Source organism: Pelophylax lessonae, assembly GCF_965119305.1.
Source record: "Pelophylax lessonae genome assembly, chromosome: 6".
In the NCBI taxonomy this organism is placed as follows: Eukaryota; Metazoa; Chordata; class Amphibia; order Anura; family Ranidae; genus Pelophylax; species Pelophylax lessonae.
Window position 1 is genome coordinate 321901430 of NC_138773.1, and position 5000 is coordinate 321906429.

The following is a 5000-nucleotide window of genomic DNA, read 5'->3' on the forward strand; positions in this document are numbered from 1 at the left end:
CTAGGCCATGTGGACAGCTTGGAATGGGTGGCGCTGTGGGGGCTGTTTATTTTTTGATGGCAGTCATGTCGCCATTGTGTAGGGCACCTGCCCCTTTTTAGCACTGCGGGACCATCAGGGTATCCTGCCTGCGTGTCTGCGTCATGGCGGGTGGGGGCTATTTCCTATAATGCAAGCCTCTATGGAGAGGCTTGGAGGGCGATCCCCTTGTTTTTTTGCGGAGTCCAGTAGGTGATCTATTCGTGGGTCCTTGGTCGGCGTCCCCTTTGCGGGTTCGCAGTAGGGGGCCCTCCCCTGATATGTTTGGGGTGAGCTTGGTAGATGGCGCCCCCCGTTCTCCCCTGCCTCTGTCTCATCACATCCTGAATCTGTTTCGGCAGCTGCGGACACGAGTCACTGGGTCTGCATCCACACATCCTTAGTGCTCAGATAGTGAGGATGAAAAAGTGAGCATAAAAAGGCGCTGGTGGATGCACTGATTGTGTCAGTACGTAAAACTTTAAAAATGGAGGAGGCGACTGATGCTGAGTGTGAGGCACGGCCCCTTTTTGGCACCCACAGGCCCTCCAAAGCGGCGAGGGTGTTCCCCCCTTTTCCGCTTACTTTTGACAACATTGTCACAAAACAGTGGGGTTGTCCAAAATTTACTCTTGTGGTCCCGAAGCGTTTTGCTATGCGGTATCCCTAGGAGGATCCCCTGCTTAAAAAGTGGACCGTCTAACCTGTAGTGGACTCGCCGGTTTCCAGGTTAAATAAAGCTGCCTTAATTGAGGAGTCCCTGGCCTTTAAAGATCCGGCTGATAGGAGGACGGAGGCCCTGGTCCGCCATATGTTCACTGTGTTTAATGTTCTCCGGCACTTCGACAGGGAAAATCCTTTCTCCCCCTGTACTGGACGGTTATCCCCATGAATGCCAGCCTGTCCCAAGTGGGGAGGCGTCCTCGGCACAGATTGTGCTCAGGGTTTCTGGACTCTAGAAGAGTCCAGACTGCCAATTAATTTACTGTAACTCAGAGAGATCAGACTGTCTGGATCATTGGACAGTTCGTCTTTAGGGGTGTCCAGTACGGATTCAATCGGACATGCCACGGCTGTGGTCTATGTCAATCGCCAAGGGGGCACAAGAAGTGTCCGGATGGCTCCAGAAGTAGCCGGCATTCTAAGGCGGGCATACCGATTTTCGTTCCAGCCCTCTCTGCTGTACACTTTTCAAGGAAGGTACAGAGGTTTGTGGCATGGTCTCGGGATCCTCTGACCGACGCCACAGGCGCGTTCTAGTGGTTCCAGACTGGCTTCGCCGGTCTTGGTATGCTGATCTGGTACGCCTGTTTGCCGATGCTCCTTGGAGACTTCCTCTCAGGGAAGGTCTGCTGTCCCAAGGGCCAATCTTCCATCCTACTTAGTTACTGGCTTTTAACAGGCTGGTTGTTGAAAGCCAGGTGCTGAAGGATAGCGGTTTGTCTGAATCAGTGATTCCAACGCTGTTAAAGGCTAGAAAATCTACCTCTAGGAAGATCTACTATCGTACTTGGAAGACGTACATTGCGTGGTGTGAGTCTCTTGGGTTTCCCCTTTTTTCCTCCAACAAGGGGTTGAGCAGCACCTGGCCTTGGGTACAATTTAAGGGCCAGGATTTGGTCTTGGTGGTTTTCTTTCAACATCCATTGGCCACACTTTCCTTGGTGCGTACCTTTTTTATCCAGGGAGTTAGACACTTGGCTCCTCCAGTGCCGTCTCCATTGCCGCCGTGGGACCTCAATTTGGTTGTCAGTTCTCCAGAAACCTCCTTTCGAAAATATTCGGGAGGTTCCCCTAGCGTTGTCCCAGAAGAGGTGGCCTTTTTGGTGGCTATTACTGCTGCGTGCAGGGTGTCGGAGCTACCGGCGTTGTCTTGTTTTTCACCTTACCTGCTGGTTCTTTGTCCCTGTCCATCGTTCCTTCCAAAGGTCGTCTGATTTTTTTATTTGAATGAATACATTGTGTTGCCTTTCCTATTTCCCAGGCCTAAACATCCTAAGGAAATTGCCTTGCATTCCCTGGATGTGGCTCGGGCAATCAGATTGTACCTGGCAGCTATGGAGTCTTTTAGGAAGTCAGACTCACTTATTTGTACTCACGGATGGACCTCAGAATGGGTTGGCCACTTCTGCTGGGACTATTTCCAGATGGATCAGACAGACGGTGATTCAGTTCTATTCCATTAGGGGTCAGGTTCCTCCTTTTTCCTGTTTAGGCGCATTCTACTCGGGTGCTTGGTGCCTCCTGGGCCTTCTGTCATCAGGTGTCAGTGCTGCAAGTTTGCAAGGTGGCCACCTGGTCATGTGTGCACACTTTCACAAAGTTCTATAAAGTGGATGTGTTGGCATCTGCGGATGCTTCTTTTGGCCGCAAAGTTTTGCAGGCTGCTGTTTAGAGGACCTGGTCCTCTTTAAGGGTGTATTGTTGTTTTTTTTTTTTTTTGTTTGGTGAGCTCCATTTGTTTATGGTTGAGCTCCATGTTAACTGGTTGGCTACAGTTTGGCCTTGAGAATTTTTTTCTTGCTGTTCCCACTCCTCATGTTTGACACTGCTTTGGGACGTCCAAACGGTTATGAAGATCTGGAGGTGTGTCCGTCAATGAACGAAAGAGAAAATGGGATTTTTGACTTACCGTAAAATCCATTTCTCTGATGTTCATTGACAGACACAGCTTCCACCCCTCTGTTACATAGTAGTTGAGGTTGAATAAAGACAATAGTCCATCCAGTTCAACCTGTGTAGGTGTGTGTGGCCGTAATCCTCTCTCATACCCCTGAATGTTCTGATCCTTGAGATGTAATGCCCCATACACACGTGCAGATTATCTGCAGACTTTTGTCTGCAGACTTACCTTTTTTATGTAGTGCAAGGGCCTGCCGGATTGCATACAAATTGAAAGTGTTTAGGTTTGACCTCATATTATATGGTTTTGGTAAGTCTGCAGACAAAAGTCTTCAGATAATCTGCACGTGTGTATGGGGCATTAGTCTAAGAGTCTTTTGAAAGCCACTATACTTCCCACAGAAACCACCTCTTGTGGTAGAGAATTCCACACTCTTGTAGCCCTAACAGTAAAGAACCCCCCACGTTGCATGAGGTTAAAATGCTTCTCCTCTAATCGCATTGTATGCCCTCGAGTCCTCATGCAATCCTATCGACTGAATAGCTTTTTTTCTATGCTGAGATCACCATTGAGATATTTATAAATTGCTATCATGTCCCCTCTCAGGTGTCTCTTCTCCAGGGAGAATAAATCGAGCGATTGCAGACACTCTTCATAATTAAGGTCCTCCAATCCCCTAATTAGTTCAGTTGCCCTTCTCTGGACTCTCTCCAGCTCCAACACATCCCTCCTGAGGACTGGCGACCAGAACTGGACAGAATACTCCAGATGCAGTCGGACCAGAGTTTTATAAACTCTGTGGAGTTGGCTTTCTTCTGACACAGCTTGTAACAAAACTGAGTGCCTATAGCTGGGTGTGGGTGTATAGCTGAGTGTGGGTGTATACCCCCTGGGACTGCCCATAGGCTTAGTCAAGCTTTTTCCTGCCTAGTGTCCTACTATATTTAATTAATTTTTTTCAAAATTGTCACACTTTTTTTTTTTTTTTCTTTTGTTTTATAGCACAAAAAATAAAAATCGCACAGGTAATCAAATAATAAAAAGAGAGCTCTATTTGTGGGGAAAAAAAGGACATCAATTTTATGTGGGTACAGTGTCGCACGACCGCCAAATTGTCCGTTAACCACTTGCTGACCGCCGCACGACTATTTACTGCGGCGGTCAGCCCCTCACAGGCAGAGTGACGTAGGTCTACGTCGCTAGCCTGTGAGGGTCTAGGGAGCGAGCGCGCGCCGCCGGAGGCGCGCTCCCGCTCCCGAGTGGTCACGGACCCCCCCCCCCCCCCCCGTGCGCGTGTGTCCGCCGGTCACTCGCCGATCGTCGGGGGAGAGGGATAAAAGCAGGCGGCTGATGTAAACAAGCCGCCTGTCATTCTCCCCGGTGTATGAATGATGATCATACGGTTCTACTATGTAGAACCGTTGATCACTGTTCATACATCTCAAGCCACAGCCAATCACAGTTAGAATCACGCCCCTAGGGACACATAGCCCCTCCCTCTAAAAAAAAAGTTAACCCCTTCACTGCCAGTGTAATTTTACAGTAACAGTGCATATGTATAGCACTGATTACTGTAGAAATGTCACTGGTAACCCCAAAAGTGTCAAAAATGTCAGTCAAGGGTCCGATCTGTCCGCCACAATGTCGCAGTATCGCAGATCGCCGCCATTATGCGTTAAAAAAAAAAAAAAAACAACAAAAATGACAAAAATCTTTCCCTTTGTTAGTAAACGCGATAACTTTTGCGCAAACCAATCAAAATACGCTTTTTTTTTTTTTTTTTTTTTAACCAAACATATGTAGCATAAAACAAATTGGCCGAAAATGTTAAACAATTTTGATTTTTACTTTTTTTTTTTGGGAAATTTCATATAAAAAAATGTGAAAAATGTTATTTTTGCAAAATTGACGATCTTTTTGGTTTATAGCGCATGATCAAAAAAGCGCACAGGTGATAAAATACCACCAAAAGAAAGCTCTGTTTGTGGGAAAAAAAGGACATCAAATTCGTTTAGGTACAGCGTCGCACAACCGCGCAATTGTCCGTTAAAGTCACGCAGTGCCGAATCGCAAAATACCCCCTGGTCTTTTAGCAGCCAAATCCTCCGGGGCTTAAGTGGTTAAAGTAACGCAGTGCCGAATCGCAAAATATGGCCTGGTCATTAAGGGGGTAAAATCTTCCAGGGCTGAAGTGGTTAATATAGGTTTACCTATCGGTAAAATCTAAAGATGGAAGTTTACTTCCTCTTTAAGATCCTGTGGGGGGGGGTTGAATCGAGATTGTAATCTTTTAATGATTAATCGTGCAGCTCTAAAGGCCAGAATCCAGCTTGAGATGAAGCCATGTAGTATTACCTCT

General features: G+C 47.1%; 1 protein-coding gene across 2 annotated transcripts in view; it reads left to right on the forward strand.

Moving 5' to 3' along the window:
• RALB (RAS like proto-oncogene B) overlaps positions 1 to 5000 on the forward strand; it is a 65862-nt gene that overhangs the window by 60689 nt on the left and 173 nt on the right. The window lies entirely within an intron of this gene.